Consider the following 18,380-nt stretch of genomic DNA (forward strand, 5'->3'; position numbering starts at 1 on the left):
ACATGTAATGAAGAATAATTAGATGGTTTTCCACTCCACATCTCCATTGGTGTCTTTAAACCAATTGCTGTTGATGGTGAGCGATTGATCAAATAACAAGCAGTTTTGACTGCTTCTGCCCAGAAAGACTTGGCTAATCCTGCAGTTCTCAACATAGCTCTTGTCCTTTCTAGAAGAGTTCGATTCATCCGCTCTGCTACCCCATTCTGCTGAGGTGTATGAGCAACTGTAAATTGCCTTTTAATACCCTCTTGCTTGCAGAATGCCAGAAAATCACCATCTATATATTCTCCTCCATTATCTGTCCTCAAGCACTTAATCCTTTTTCCAGTATCAAGTTCCACTTGTGCTTTAAATTCCTTGAATACTGGGAACACATCTGACTTCTTCTTGATTGGGTACACCCACAATCTCCGGGAATAATCATCAATAAATGATACAAAATATTTTGCTCCTCCCATGGAAATTTCTGGTGATTCCCAAACATCAGAATGGATCAAGTCAAGTATGTGTTTGCTCCTTGTAGTTACTTTGGCAAATTGTAATCTATGTTGCTTGCTTGTCACACAGTGCTCACAAAATGGTAAGGTTACCATTTTAAGCCCTGACAAGAGATTACGTTCCGCAAGAATTTTCAGGCCTCGCTCTGACATATGTCCTAGTCTACGATGCCACATCATCGTTGCCTCTTCTTGACTTATTGCTGCAACTGATGCATCTGCTTCTTGCAACGTTTCTCCCAAAAGCAAGTATAGATTTGATGTGATCTTCTCAGCTTTCATCACCACCAAATTGCCTTTAACTACCTTTAAGATTCCACCTTCAACGTGGATCTTGCACTTGAGATCATCTAGTTGCCCAATGGACAATAGATTCTTTTTCAAGCCCTTCACATGTCGTACCCCTTGAATTGTACGAACAGTACCATCATACATTTTTAATTTGATAGTACCAACTCCAGCAATTTCCAAAGCATGATCATTTCCCATAAATACGGATCCTCCTGAGATTGATTCATAAGTGCAAAACCAATCTCTATTTGGAGTCATGTGCCAGGTTGCACCTGAATCCAATATCCAACATTCATGGAGTTGTTTTTCGCCTCTGGAACTTATTGCTTCACTGTACAAGATTTCTCCATCTTCTTGGGTACTAGCAACACAACCTTGAGAGGTTGACGCTTCAGAATTCTTCCCTCCTCCACTCTTCTTGTGCCAACAATCTTTCTTCATGTGCCCTCTCATGCCACAATTATAGCATTTGAGGTTCTTTCTTCCTCGAGATTTAGATCTACCATGATTTTGACTCCCACTGGAGCCACGTTCCATTGATCTTCCTCTCATCATCGTCAAAGCTTCTGCTTGCTTTGAACTTTCCAGTCTGTCTTCCTTATTCTTTCGCCTGGACTCTTCTTCAAGAATAGCTCCAGCAACATCCTCAAAGGATAGACGACCAACAACATTATTGTTTGTTATGTTGATGATGAGTTGATCATATGAATCTGGTAAACTCTGAAGTAGAAGCTCCGCACGTTCATTTTCCACTATGTTGAAATCAGCTGTTGAAAGCTGAGCAAATAGCGTATTCAGATTGTTGATGTGGTCCGTCACTACTGTGGACTCACTCATTCGAAGAGTGTAGAGTTTCCTCTTTAAGAATATTCTGGTGTGAAGTGACTTGACCTCGTATAATTTTACGAGCGTGTCCCAAATCTCCTTTGCAGTTGTCTTCTCTGCTATGCTCGACAAAACTGAATCAGCCATTGCTAAGTGCAAATTGGCAACAGCATTGTCATCCATTTCTCTCCACTTTTCATCAGTAATATCTGATGGTCTGCCTTCAATTGCTTTAAGACAGTTGTCTTTTCTCAAAATTGCTCTTATCTTCAACTTCCACAAAGAGAAATTATTCCCTTTGAACTTCTCTATCTCAAACTTTGCTGCCATAATTTCTTCTATTAAACCGACTTAAGTAACTTCCACTAGAATAGTACCGCCTACTAGAACAATGATAAAATCCAGTAATAAGAATAATTCTTTTCTGATGTGACTGATCAGACAATACTGCAGCCACAGAGCATACTAAGAATTTTCTCCGGCACTATACCAATGTACACTACAGCGGAATAATAAACAACCTAGTGGCTCTGATACCACTGTTAGGACCAGAGTAGGCTTAATAGTTACTCACAGCTAAAACAAGAGATGAGTAAAAAGAGACAAGGGAGAAAATAACCACAGTAAAAAATATTATTTACTGAAAGGGAGGAAATTACAACACTTCTCTCTCTATAACTTACTCCTTTCTATTAGGAGACTACTACTACCGAGAACAGATCTCAAGGTGTATAAGAGAGGAAGAGAGAAGAGAAGAAGATTTGGGATGAAAATTATGGTTTTCAGCTTCCCTATTTATAGGAAAGTCCCAATGGCATTTTCGTAATTTCTCCTAAACTTTTAATATTATTTTATTATCATGTGGGACCCGCTTTTGATTTAAAAATCAAAAATCACCGAAAGCGTTTTCGGTGCTGGCCGCCACAGCTGTCTAACAGAAACAACATGTGGGAGATCAAATACTATGCATTCCAACTGAGGGAAGGATTCTGCAATGCCCTTTGCCATGGTCCCTGTGCCTCCCCCAACATCAACCAATGACTCCAATCCCTTGAAGACCCCCTTACACTTCTCAATCACCAAATTAGCGACTAATCGAGCGTCACTTGCCATGGCATCATTGAATGATTTATTCAATTTCGGATCACTTCCAGCATAGTCCCAAAACGACATCCCATGTACCAGATCAAATGGAGTTTTATCACCATTTTTGAACCAATTTGAAAAATGATTCCATGGATGTGTCAAAATTGGATCAAGCATGGCAAGCAAGAAGGGTGTGACACTCATTTCATGGTTCTTAAGCAGTAGTATGGATGCATCAGTGAGTGAATACTTTACTTGTAGCTCATTCTCCGTGTCATCAATATGTTGGGAGAAGAAGCCAGAATGGATCATGATTCGCATCAAGCGATGGATGAAGTGAGTTTTGGATGGGTGGATTGGTAGTGAAGCAATGAGGTTTGAGAGTGGCATGGGTTGACCATAGTTGTGTATGATATCTGGTATGCCCAAGTCAACCGCACATTTAAGGGACATGGATTTTGTGAAGCTTAAACCGTGATTCCATATGTGGGTTTGAGCTCTAAGTAGTTTGGCAGCGTGGTCTTCGTCATGGGATGCCATAATTTGCTGCTTAAACTACTTGTTAGATTCGGTGTATGAAACCTCACATTATTTGGGTCTATCTATAAACATGCAGATCTAAGCAGCGACTTATACTCCATAGTACGACAAAAACATCCGGTAAAACTGTTCACACGTAGATGTTATCGCTTCGCTCATTACTTGGTCCTCATAATTTTAATTTCGAAAAGATCCTATTGTACGAAAGGAGAAAGATATTTATAAACTTATTTTAAGATAAAGTTTTAATAGATTTATTTTATTTAATAATTTATATTTTATATTAAATTTTTATTATTTAACTATTAAATTAAAAGTTCTTTGTATAAATTATGTTTTTACTGGAGATCGGTCAAGGAGGACGATCTGCTAAGCAAGATTGGTGAGTCTCCTTCAGTGGGTACGTCAGTTGCTCCGAAATGGGGGTGGTACTTGCAAAAGAGACACTGATGCTAAAGTTAGTCTTTGTGGGTGTGTGGGTCTCGTATATGTAATGCACATGTACATACCTTAGTGTGAATTAGGGTTTATCTGGGCCTTGAACTTGAGGTCGGTTATGATCCATTCAGATAGTGGGCCTTTGTTTTGATCGATGTCTTGTAGCGCTCATTTGATGTCGTTTAGCGCTTCAGTGCCGAGCTCAAGCTCGGTTCCGCGATACGGATAGTACACTAGCCCTCGAGCTCCGAAGACCGTGGGTCGAGGAGTTAATGCCGAGTTCAGTGAAGGGTCACGACTCTTCGTTTATGCCCCTTTAAGTAGAGTGCCATGTGTCATAAAGTGTCCTCTCGTTTTCCGAAACGCATGGGCGACGCCTACTGGGGGTGACGGTTTATAATGATGGGGTGCCTCTGTCATTATGATCCCCATTTAATGCCTGCCACATCTTGTCGTTTTGTCGTCGCGTGTCATTTCTGTTTTCATTCAAAACATTTTGCCTCTCTCACCCTTCACGCACTTTGCATTTTCACCTCTTTGGCTTCTTCTTCACGCTTCGTGCAGTTCCAATTTCCCTCATTTGGCTTCTTCTCTACGTTGAGTCTCTCCTCTGCGTGTTTGTCTCAAACATTCACCGCCCTAACTCTTTCGTCTTCTCTGTCGCTCTAAGCTTTGCTCTCAGTGCCTTCGTTGCACTATCATTGTCGCCGTTTTTGCTCTTCAAGGGTTGCTTGTAGCAAGTACCCCTCTTTGCCTTCGTCTTCGTTTTCCCCCTTTTTCTATTTTCCTCCATTTTTAATGGCTGGTGAGGCAGAAAGTGTTGCACCTTCTACGCCTGTCAAAGGCAAAGGCAAGGCGTGCGGCAAGGCAACGACCGGCGAGACGGTCTTTGCTGAAAAGAAGAGGGGTGGGAATAACCCTAAGGATTCTCACCCCGTCATTTTCGTCCCAGGTTACGAGTGGCTCAGGGGGGGATGTTGGGGAGTTTGAGAGCGTGTTCAGGTCATTCCTTGACGTGAATGCGATGTGAAAATCGCTTAGAATCTGTAAGTCGTCCATCTCCAAGCTCATCCGAGTTGAGCCCTGCCAACCCGGTGAGCGTGTGTATATGGCGGGTACTTTGAATACCCCATTCTTCTATATGTACCAATGTTTTTTCAGAGATCTGGGTGTGTGTTTACCCTTTACACAGTTTGAGTGTGATTTTTTGAATTTTTATCAATGTGGTCCCCTGCCAACTGCACCCCAATAGTTAGGGTTTTTTTAGGGCTTTTCAAGTTTTGTGCTCGGCCTTGGGGATAGGGTTTTTGTTGCTTGTTTTTCTTCATTTTTACCAACTCAAATTGGGCGAACCTCCCCTAGGTTGGATATCTCTAAGTGGGAGTAAGGCTGGGGAGTTGTTTCAGCTTTATTCCCAGTCGTATAAGAGCTTCAAGAAGGAGTTATTCCGAGTTCGGCCTACTGAGGCCGACCTGCTGGTCGACAAAGTTTTCCACTTCGGAGGGGTGCCGAGGTTTCCCCTCTTCTGGCAGTAGAATTCGATCAAATTTAATGGGTCAAACAGCCTTCAACTGTCGGATTTTGATACTACTGCCATCGCCAACTTGGCCGCGCTTCCTCGTCCCTTGGATTGCAAGCTCGTCCTCTCGCTTGCTAACTTGGCGAATAAGGAGAGGGGTTTGGAGAGTGAGTACCTCGTCGTCCTGAATTATTAGATTCTCTGTCTTTATTCACCTTCTTATGTGTTGGGCCCTTCGTGTTTGCAGGTCTAATGGGAAAAAGCAAATGGCGCGAGCTGAAGGCTCGTCACAATACGAAGGAGCTCGAGGTTCCCGAGCCCGAAGAGGAGGAGGTTTCTCCCTTGGAGACTCGTCGAAAGAGGAAGAGGGGAGAGAAGAGGGTCGGTGAGGTCTCAGCCACTCCCAATCTCGAAGAGGTGACCTCGAGGGCCGCCGATGCCAACCCAATCGATCTCACCGGGAGCCCTCCGCCTGAGGGGTCGTCGAGGGAGCCCGTGGTAGAGGTTGCTCTTGAGACACAGGTTTGTGCCTTTACCTTATGATTTTTCTTCTACATTGTGTGATGTTCCTGCTTTGTACATTAGAAAAAAAATTGTGTTTCGTGCAAGTGGGTCCGACGCCTACCTCCGCCGAGGCCTGTGGGAAGGGGCCAAGCTCCGAGGTGCCAACGCCGACTTCTCCTGCTGCTACGTAGGTGGGTCCGACGCCTATTTCTGCTAAGGCTCGCGGGAAAGGGTCAAGCTCAGAGGCGCCGACGCCAACTCCTCCTACTGTTGCGTCTTCTCACGGTGGCGTTCCGAGGCCGAAGTGCATTGTACAACGCTTCGACGTCACCCGTCCAATGGCAAGATTGGACCATGTGAGTGTGTCTCCGGACATAATGTCACTGTGGAGCTCTAAAGTGACCGCGTAGTAATTTTTTAAGGAGGACCCGACCTTTGTCGCTGACAAGGCAATGATAGAGAAAGTTGGTCTAGTGGAGGGCCTAGACTTTGCGGAGGTCTTCACGCAGAGGTCTATTACCATTGTGGACCACTGGAAGCGCAGGTGGCCGAAGCTTCAAGGCGAGCTAGAGAGTGCGCGGAGCCGAGTTCTACCCTTGGAGGAAGAGAACCGGGCCTTGAGGGCCGCGCTAGGCGAGGCTGCGAAGAAAAGTGAAGCTGAGCTTCAAGCTTCTAGGAGAGATCTTTCAAAGACTCAGAAGTCTTTGGAAGTCACTTTGATATGAGGGCCAATGAGGCGTATGTTGCCCAAGTTGGCGACCTGTAGAAGGTCGCCAAGTCTTGTAGGGGGAGGCCGAAGCTGCTTAGGGTCGGGCGTGCTCACTGTATGAGGAGGTCAAGGCATTGAAGGTTGAGTTAGGGGAAGCTGTCGAGAGGCTTTTGTGTGACGAGGTGCTTCTCGTCGGCATGGAGGAGGAGATTGGCTCCTTGAAAGTTGACCTGGATGCGATGGTGGCAGGGAGGACGAGCTTGGAGAAGAAACTCGTCAAGACTGAGCGGGCTGTTTTGGTGGAGCACGAGAGGGGGTTCCTCAAGGCAGCTCGTCAAGCTAGGTTGCTTGCGCCCGGGGTCGACCTCTCTACCATGCACATAAATAAGGATGTGCAAGGTGGGCAGTTGGTGAATAAGGATGACTTGTCCGAGAGCACAAGTGATAACACTGCCTCCTAGGCATTTTCCTTTGGTTTCCCTGTACTTAATTTATTTTGCAATTTTTGTGTATGAACTTTCTTGTTGAACTGCGCCTATTTATTCAGCGTTGATTATTTTGCTCTTGATTTTGCACTTTTTGATGTTTCTTGTTTGACTCGAATCCGTCTCAAGGTTCAAATTTGACCTTTGATTTTATTCTAAGAATCGAATCCAGTTTTAGGCTTAGTTTAACCTGTTTTTGAGGTTCGGACTCGACCCTTAATATAACTTGCGCAAAGTTTCAAATATGTGACCTTGGTTTAAAATGAATCGTATCAAGGTTCGAATTCGATCTTGGCTTAATATAATTCGTGCCAAGGTTCGAATTCGACCTTGGCTTAATATAATTCGTGCCAAGGTTTGAATTCGACCTTGACTTAATATAATTCATGCCAAGGTTCGAATTTGACCTTGGCTTAATATAAATCATGTCATGACAATGTAAAATTGAGGGGATATGAGTAAAATGAGTCATTTTTATTAATGTTGTGGGTGTGCCTCGTTAAAAATCCTCTCATCCAAAACCTATTTTTCTATTTTTTGGGACAAAAGACTGAGTAGGAAAAAAAGTGCACAACCCATTTGTACAATTCAACTGAAGTAAAACTTGAGATGAGTGGCATTCCAAGTTCGCGGGATGGTCTTGCCGCTGAGCTCTTCTAGTCGGTATGCTCCATTTTCTAAGTCTTCTGTGACTCGGAACGGGCCATCCCAATTAGGTGCGAGTTTCCCTTCTGATGGGTCTCTTCTTGCTTCACCTTGTAGTCTCCATACCAAGTTGCCTACCCGGAAAGAGCGAGGTCGGACTCGAGCGTTGTACCTTCTAGAGGCTCAAAGTTTGCAAGCTTCTTCGTGAATTTGAACCTCCTCTCTAAGTTCGTCTATTAGGTCGAGGTTGACTGTCGTTTCTTGAGCGTTTTGTTCACTGTCAAAGGTGTGCCACCGATGAGATGTCTTGCCGACCTCAACTGGAATCATGGCATCGGCTCCGTAGGTTAGCCTGTAAGGAGTTTCTTGAGTTGTGGACTTGGGTGTGCAATGATATGCCCAGAGGATGCTAGGGAGCTCATCAACCCATTGTCCCTTAGCACTCCCTAGTCGCTTTTTGAGTTCTTGGAGTATTACCTTGTTCGCGGCTTCGGCTTGGCCATTGGTTTGGGGATGTTCCACCGAGGTTGGAAGGTGCTTGATTCCGAGTTCTCGGAAGAAATTCTCGAAGCTTTACGTGATGAATTGCTTGCCGTTATCGGTGACGAGGGAATGTGAGATACCGAACTTGCAAATAATGTTCTTTCAGGTGAACTTTTGCACGTTATCGGCGGTGATTTTCGCAAGTGGGCATACCTCAATCCACTTGGTGAAGTAGTCGACTACCACAAGGAGGAATTTGAGTTGGCCTTTCGCGGGGGAAATGGTTCAAGGATGTCCATTCCCCACTGGGCAAAGGGCCACGATGACATCATTTTGTGGAGGACTTCAGGTGGTTGCCGATGTGTGTTGCTGAACTACTGACATTCTTTGCACCTTTGCACATAATCTTGACAATTTGACTTCATTGTGGGCCAGTAGTATCCATCCCGGAGCACCTTGGTTGCCATTGAGCGTGCCCTAGAGTGCATACCGCATATTCCTCGGTGGATCTCCTCGATGACGTAGGTGGCTTGGGACTTTGTTAAGCATTTCAACAGGGGAGTCGAGATACCGCATTTGAACAGCTCATCTCCGACGATGACAAACTTGGACGACCTTACCCTCATCTTCTGAGCTTCGTCTTTGTCTTCGGGTAAAGTTCCAATCTTCTTTATTATTTAGTTTGTTTATTTATACATTTTAATTAAGTGGGAACTTAATTTTGTTTGTGGTAGTCAAAATAATTCTAGACAATTTAGAAATAAAATTAAGATGCTTTCAATTTCATTAATTTTTTATATTATTGATATTAAAGGGAATAACTACATTCCACCAAATCCACATTAATGAATGTCATATCTTTTAAGACAGTTGGGACTTTGGGTTTCTTCCGATTAGGGATGGCAACAGGACGGGTCGGGTACGGGTTTCATGATACTCGTCCTCGTCCCCGCGAGTTAAACTCATCCCTGTTCCCGTACCCGTACCTGTCGGGTATGTGATTTTCATCCCCATCCCCGGTCCCGTCGGGTATTGGGTATACCCGTATCCGTCAATTTTTTTTTTATTTTTTATTTTTTATAAAAAAAATATGATATTTTTAAATTATTTTTTTATTATATTATAATTATAATTAAGTTATTTCTCTATCTCATTTTATAATAAATAATCACACATAAAAAATATTAAAATTTCTTAATATAATTAAATTGAAAGTGGATATTAAATTAAAAATGTAAACGGGGACGGGTTCGGGTATTACCCGCGGGTACGGTATATTTGCCATCCCTACTTCCGATGTGCAACCGTCCAATGCTCATGTATAAGTTGAGTTCATTTTTTTTATAAAAAAAATAATTGTTATAATTTTATATTATATTAAAAATAAATTAAATTTTTTTTTATAAACATAATCTACATAATATACTAAAATTGACAATTAAAAATTGATATATGTTTATGAGACGTAAATTTTGTTAGTCAAAAATTATTTTTATATTTAAATATAAAAATATGATATAATTATAAAGTATTATTATTTTTATTATTAGTTTTTTTTTAATTTTGCGTATTAAATTTATAAAAATATAAAATATATTTTTTATCTTTATAATTTATTTTTTAAAGTTTGATTTTAGTTTCTAAAAAATATTGTCTTGTTTTGATTTTTCTAGTTCTACTATGAAGATGCACTACTTTTAGCCTTTAAAATTATAAATATAAGACTTTATAATAAACATTAGTATAGAGAGAAAAAATATACTTAAATATTTTAAATGTTTAAATATAAGACATTTAACTATCCAAGCATTTAACTATCAAAAAGCTCTGTTTCTTTCTATACCAAGTGAGCCAGAGTCTCTTAGCACCTAGTTCCCAAAACTGAATTCATCCATGACCTGAGCGAATTGGGATGCTTTTGATAATAATAATTGTCCTCCTTGACACATAGATGAAACAAGCACCTCATTACAGTCTCTCACAATCTTTTCAACCATAGATGATGGTTGATATTAAACCACATTTTACATGTACAGCCACATATTATTTCATTTAACGCATTGTTTCTATCAATATTTGTGTGGGCACACCCCATCCCTTATTTGTGAGTTAATTAAGTGATTATGAGTAAGAAGTAATTATGATCGAGTAGTTATTTAATGTAGTTGTTTTTGTAATTATTTATAAATATAATTACTTTAAAAGTAATTATATTTAATAAAAAAATTAAATTTAAATATATTTTTAAGTTCCTCAAATTTAGAATAAATTTATTTTTAATCTCTCAAATTTAAAATGATTATTTTTAGTTTTTGTAATTTTCAAAAATCTTGTTTTAATCTCTCAAATTTAAAACAAGATTTTTTTTTTAAAAAAAAATTATAGGGACTAAAAGGATTAATTTTAAATTTGAAGAACTAAAAACAAATTTACCTTAAATTTGAGGGATTAAAAACATACTTAAACCAAAATTTTATTTTATATATGAAAACTTATTAATAAACTTGACTACAAAATTAAATTCTAATTAAAATTTATCATTTTTTTTTCTAATCATATTCATTTAAATAACATATTTAAAAAATACTCACACATAAACTTATTTTAGTAAGCTTTTACGCTAAACTTATTTTCTTTTTCTGGTCAGCGAAAGAAATTTCATCAAGAAAAATGATAAAGGATAAAAGGAATATTTATCCTAAACATATATACTTTGATTCGGTCTACTAATCAATTATATATAATATTGTTGGATCCACTCGAAAAACTACAAACAAGTCGAAACAATCATGTAGATTCCTCGAAAAATGATATGAAGATGGACACCTTCTAATAGCAAATATTCGAGATCGAGAAGAGTCATGCTCGAAAACTAGGTAGGTCGAGAGGTTAATATGAACGTGGGAGGACGGTTAAAGGAAGTTATAACTCAAGACCACGTAGCAAGCATAGTGGATAGCGGTTATGAGTTAGAGGTGTACGTGCACAAAATTAACCACTCTTGATTGCTCTATAAATACAAGGATTACGGACCGTAACACGGGTCGGAAAACTCATATCAGAACTACTTTCAAGCACTCTCTGCTCGCTCACATGGCTTTCGTGCAAGGAATCGTTTTCGGGTATGACTGCTTCTTGACCACATTTCTTTTCTTGTTTTAGGAGTAGGTACAGTATAATTTCTTGTGTAGTTTCTTACTGTTCTTGTAAGCACGTAGTGAAATTATGTACTTTGAAGAGTATGCTCTATGTAATTTAATCACTACCTGAAGTGAACCATGATCTGTATTGTCAATATTATAATTGTTCACTCGATTTATCTAAGCGTTCATGTGCATGAAAATTGTTATGTGTTGATCGTTGAGGAGTGTTGGGAAATGGGTAATCATTAATTATTCCACTCTGTTCTTCTTGGCGCGAAAAATAGACCTAAATTGAAACACGCGCTGTGCTAGTCTACATAAAAAGAACCCGTAAAAGATTAATGGTTAATTCCACCGTAAACAAATTGGCACGCCCGGTGGGACCCGTTTAGTTCATAACATATAATTAGACTAGTTTTAGGGAGGCAAAGTGTATGAGATTAAGGAGTGGAAGAACTATGTCTACGTCTAATAATGCCAATCATAATAATGCAGATGTAGAACAACCTAACCCCAATCTTGATAGTGCTACTAATGTGACCGGGGGGCAGGGTCTCCTCCTGTGTTGCTCGAAAACCACGTTAGGCACAACAATGTCACTCAACATTGCGACAGTTAGTCATAAACTGTCGCAAAATTTTCAGTATTGCGACGGTTTACTATAAACCGTCGCAATCTACAAGACAATTTTTTTTATTAAAATTAAATTTTTTTTTAAGTATTATGTATATTATGTTAATAAACTTATATTTTATTAACAATTTTATATATACTTCCTTTAACATGAGGTACACGATTTTTTTTCTTTATATAATTTCAAAATCGTAACTAGAATATAAATTTATCTTTCAACAAACTTATGAATTTATCTTGTATGTAAGATGTGTTAGAGTATATAAATAAATATTCATTTTATAACTTAATTTTTGAGTTATGAGATCACATATTATTGAATAATTTACAATGTTAAATTTTATAAATTTTATTTTAAATTCCATCTTTATAACACTATTAAAAATATAAAAATAAATATGTTAAAATTTATAAAAATCCAGTTTAATTTATTTATGTTATAAATATGTTTTTAATATCTAATATATATTTTTAGATGATAATTTATTTTAAAATATATCTTATAATAACAATTCTAAATGGAACATAAATCTTCAGATTTTTCTTATTTTGATTTTTTTAATTAATATATAAAATTTTACTATTTTGATTTTTTCAATCAACGTATACAATAAATAAAAAACACAAAAGATAAAAATGCATGGACAAATTTCATTTTATCAAAAAATTATTTATTTTAATATATTACATTATATATGTGAATATTAAGACACACACACACACACATATATATATATATCAATATATATATTATAATTAAACTTTTTTAAAAATTAATTCATTATTAAGAAAAAAAATTTTATCACATGAGATTTAATTTCTTTCAAAAATTTGACAGATATTAAATAAATAAATTTTTTTTTTCAGAATCTATATTTTATTTTATCAGAATATAATTTTTATTTTTTAAAAAATATTATTTTTTAGATAAAAAATTATGTACATGTCAAATAGTAGTGGGGGCAAGTAATTATACTGGTGTAACTTTCACTAAGTATTATGACGCTCAATAACTTTATATTAAATGTGAATTTTGTAAATCCAACCGTTAAATTGAAAGTTTATATCACTTTATAAGTGTATATCAAATTTTGTTAAAATTGAACAACTGGAAGGTAATCAAAGTGTTTATATTTTAGTGTATTTTGAAATGAATATATTACATCAATTTTGTTTTATAAAAATGAAGTATCAAATCATCTTGGATTAATATAAAGTTTTGTATATATAATCTATGAGAGATATGAATTTTCAATCTAACAGTTGGATTTACCAAATTTACATTTAATATAAAGTTATTGAGCGGTGTAATACTTAGTAAAAGTCACATTTAATATATATATATATATATATATATATATATATATATATATATATATATATGAGGGGGGTTATAATTACATTGGTGTAAATTTTACTAAGTGTTACACCGCTTAATAATTTTATATTAAATGTGAATTTTGTAAATTCAACCGTTAAATTGAAAATCTTTTACTCTTAAATCATATATACAAAATGTTATATTAATCGAAGATGATTTCTTATAAAATTAAATTCAATCTATTGGAAAATTTATATTTTCGAAGAGAAAATTTTTGTAGGAAAAACTATATTATTGATGGAATATTTCAGAAAAATTTATATTTGTCGAAAATGTAAGAACTGGTTTTAAATTTGATATGAAAATATTATGATATAATTAGATAAGATTTTAAGTTAGTATTTTATTAATGGTTGATAATTAAAAAATAAAACAAGGATAAATATATTTTTTGAATATTATATGTTTGATTTAAGATAACTTACAAAATAACTCTTGGTAAAGTTATTCCGCTCAATAACTCATGGTGTGTGTTGAATTTCATCGATCCAATTAATTGTTAATTTAAAATTTATTAAATTTTACTAATAATTAATATAAAAAATTTAATTAGTTTTGGAATAAATTATTTGCTAATTAACAATATAATTGAAACATTAATTATTTTAAATTATTTAACTAAAATCTTATTGACAATTTACTATATGATCTTAATATTTTTGTATAACTAATATCTGCTTTTAAATTTGATATGAGAATATTATATATAATTAGATAATATTTTAAGTTAGTATTTTATTAATAGTTGATAATTAGAAAATAAAACAAGGATAAATACATTTTTCTGAATTTTATATGTTTGATTTAAGGTAAATAAATATATTAAATTAATTAATAATTATTTAAAATATTAAAATTTAATTTATAAGTATGTAATAAATAAATATTTATAATTTTATAAATTATATTATCATTATAAATTATAAAATTAAATAATTTAAGTTATAATTTTAAATAGAAATAAGTAGATGTTAATTAAAAGTAAGTACATATAAATAAAGAATAACTAAATATATTATTATTACTATTATTATTATTATTCATAATATAAAATTATTATATATTATTATTATAGTACAAATATGAGATTGTATATTTGAGGATAACTTAAATGAATTAATTTGTATAAGTTATACTGATAACATACATATAGATTTCGGTAGCCTACTTATCAGAACTTCACAGTTAAGTGTGTTTGACCTGAAGTAGTACAGGGATGGGTGACCTTCTGGGAAGTTTCCCAAAAATTGCACAAGTAAGGATAAAACACGCTAAATAGTAAAATATTGTGAAATAGAACCATTGAGAGACCAAATATGATGATTGTTACATTAATAAATTTATTAAAATTAAAAAATATATATAATTTTCGACAGGTAAAAAAAGAGTCGTAATATTAATTTAGAGGCAGTTGGTGCGACAGTTGATGAAAATGTCGCAATGTTAATATAGAGGCAGTTGGTGCGACAATTGATGAAAGAGTCGCAATTCCAAGTTTGCGACGGTTTGTACAACGGTTCTGATAACCGTCGCAAAATTGCCTGGTGACGGACAATTCTGTGATGATTTCCAAACCGTCGCAATGTTGTCTTTGCGGCAGTTCTAACCGTCACAATATAAACTATATAACCGTCGCAAAATCGTCATTTTCTTGTAGTAATTTATGTAGAAAAACATTTGCATAACCTTAATGTGTAGCATCACTATGAAATATCAGCAGCAAAAGCATCACTATGGAGTATATATAGAACACCAAAATTCTTTGTTTTCAGCATAACGTGCCTTCCAAGTATATCAAACCCATGCACCTGTGAAACAAAGGCACATCCTTTTTACGTATAATTAATTAATTGTAAAAGCATTTATTTGAAAATAATTAACAAACTAATTCAAGCGTTTCAAACCAAATTATACGATTAATAAGATATCTAGCTTAAATTAACCATTCTAACAAGAAATTTTAATTATAGAAACATTTATCTTAAAATAAATTTGAAAGCACACTATATTATACAAGAAGTGACAATGTATTATATTTTAAATAATCCTTTATAAAATTATACAAATTAACTCGTATTTTTAGAACTAGATAAAAGTTTGAAGAATTTTTTTGAACTTTAGGCATCATATATATTATTTGACACTTAATGAGTTATTTATTTATATATTATTTAAACACACATAAAATGGAACAGAAAAAAATATTTAAAAAAAAGAAAACACAAACTCAAATGCGTACACACACACACAATATATATATATATATATATAAACGTGTAGAGGTGTCAATGTAATTTATTTATACCTTAATGAGGATGAAAATTATAAATTAATTTTTTGTTAAAAACGAATAAGCGGTGTGAAGATCGAACTAGGTGTGTTAGTGTCAATTGGCGGCGGCGTTCATGATTCTCTTTCCAAGTTGGATGGTCTTGGGCTGATTGACTGTGTAGTTATTAGGGCTAATCTGTTTTGGGCCATCATCTTGTTAGCCTTGTTTCTGTTTAATAATTAGGCCCATACCCATATTCATAAAACTGCATTTAATAAAAATTAATTTTATCAACTAGAATATTTTCCCCATTTAGTATGAAAGAACCTTCTTTTGCCAAACAAATGGTTATATACAACAATTTAGACTTCGTCATACACAATAAAATTGCTGTTTGTATAAAATATGTTCAACGGGAGACATAACTGAAAGTTAACCTGATTTCATTTGTTTGAGAGGACTATGATAAGAGCTTTGTTGTTGTTTTTTTGTTTTTTTTTTTTAATTATTGAATGCGTTTTTGAAAAGACTTGATATTTATATAAACGCTAAACCCCATTTAAAACACTTAACCAATCTTTGAAAATATTTTGGACTTCTTGACTTTGTTCATGATGTTCAAAAAGTATAACATATAAAGGGAGGTTCAATTCAAAGGATATGATTCAAAGAAATCATTGGACATTTCTTTATAAAACATGTATTGTACGTACACTTAGTTCCTAAGCATATATTTTGAATGTTAGCTTAAAAAAACACATAAAATTTTGTACACTATAAATTTAAAATTTATTTATTTTGGTAGAAAAATTTAAATTTTATTTCAAAGACAAAAGAGTTATACAGGATCATTTATAAGGAAAATAAAAAAACAATGCTAATAAAGCACTCCTTAAGTAGTTTACAAATTTTATTAATTTTTATTATTATAATTTTTTTTGATATGTCTTTGGTCTCAACAATAATTTTTTAAGTGTATTTTAAATATTTAAATATGTTTTTAATTTCTCAAGATTTGAGTAAATTTATTTTTGGTCCTTCAAATTTAGAATTATTATTTTTAATTTTTGTAATTTAAAAAAATATTATTTTAGTCCTTTTGATCGCCAATAATATATCTGAAAGTAACAGACTAAGTCTCAATTATGCACCATCAGTTAAATTTAATATAATATTTTTACTAATAGAATATTAGTAGATAGAGTTTATATAACAATATTTGATAGATTTCCTAACAAAATTTAAGTATAATGATTAAAATAAGATTTTTTAAAATTATAGAGACTAAAATGATCGATTTTAAATTTGGAAATATAATAAAAAATTTATCTTAAATTTAAGAGATTAAGGGTATCTCCAATGGAAGCAACTTATTTGAGTTGCTTCATGTAATAAAAAAATGAAAAAAGTGGTCCCTAGTATGCCATGTCAGTATTAAACAACTCAAACAAAAATTTATTCTAATGATAAGAAACTTTAAGAAAATCAATTTTTAGAATTTTCTCTAATCATTTATGAACCAAATTTAAATTTTTATTAAAAAAGATAATTGCACTACAATAAAAGAAAATAAATTACAAGAAAAAATACATAATAAGTAGATATTAAAAATAAAATAAAACAATAGTAAATACATAAACATTATACGAAATTAATTTTCATCATTATTATTTTCGAAACGTTCCCAAATATGTTCAATAAAATTTGCTTGAAATCTGGTAAGGAATGGTTGCTTGAGGAAACAACTCTCTCTCTTCTTCAAGCAACTCAATGTTGCCACATCAGAGTTCTCCAATGGCAAGAAACCAATGTTTGAGTTGCTTCATAGGACAAACAACTGCCATTGAAATTACTCTAAAAACGCATTTTAACCAAATTTAAATTATCTTTAAATGAATACTAAATAAACAACATAAATTATTTTTAATAATATATTTTCAAATAGGCTAGTAACTTATTAACTTGGTTTAATTGTAACTACCATTCATTTCAAAGATAAAAGATTTTTTGATCCGTTGCAAATATAAGATGACATGAGTCATAAATTACAAATAAATAACACAAGGAATTTAGTTTAGATTAATTCTGGCTACTAAGTGTCAAGGGAGTCGATAATATTTACGAGCGATGAATATTAAATAAAGTCTTAAAGAAACTATTAATCACAATTAATTTGAATTCTTGATAAAAGTGTTTATATTTACCTTCTAATCATGTCTCGAATTGTTTTTAATAGAAGATATAAAAAATAAAATAAAAAAATTATATTTTATATGAATGAGTTAAATTTATGTTTGATCAATTCTAAATTAAAAATTTGTGGAAAAAAAATCAGTTACTGTATATGAAATGGATGCTATGGTGTCAATTTTAAACATAATACTATCATATTGAATATAATATAAATATAGTTAATAAAATTATATTTAAATTTTATATACAAATTAATTTTAATTTTTATAATAAAATTATTTACTCCGTATGAAATTAAAAATGATAAAAGAGAAAATAATTAAATCTACACCGGTTACAGAAAGTAATTAAATTCAAGATTCTGATTTATATTTTTAAAATATTAAAACAAACTTTACATTATTTATTTAAACGAATTAAAAAATTTCTCACACATTGTATTAGTATTTTAAAAATTTAAAATATATCATATATAAGAAATAAAAAAGTATCATTATCAAATAATAGTGAAATTATATATTTTAAGAAAGAAGAAAGTAAAAAAAAAAGAAAAAAGAAAAGGTTCATTGAGATATATATGTTGTTATTAATTAAAACTTTAAATAATAAATAAAAAGTAATAATTTTTTTAAAATCTAATATTTATATTTATTAATTTGATATAATTTCTTCAACTCAAATTTTAAAACTCAAGTTTGGATTGATTAAAATTAAATAATAATCAGACTAATTA

At 33.5% G+C, this 18,380-nt stretch overlaps 1 pseudogene; it reads right to left on the reverse strand.

Annotated features, from left to right (window-relative positions):
• Positions 1–2,495: 2,495 nt before the first annotated feature.
• On the reverse strand, positions 2,496–3,314 carry LOC145952004 (putative O-methyltransferase 3 pseudogene; annotated as a pseudogene).
• Positions 3,315–18,380: the final 15,066 nt, after the last annotated feature.

The sequence above is a fragment of the Cajanus cajan genome, chromosome 9, assembly GCF_000230855.2.
Source record: "Cajanus cajan strain Asha chromosome 9, NIPB_CcT2T_4, whole genome shotgun sequence".
NCBI classification, from domain to species: Eukaryota; Viridiplantae; Streptophyta; class Magnoliopsida; order Fabales; family Fabaceae; genus Cajanus; species Cajanus cajan.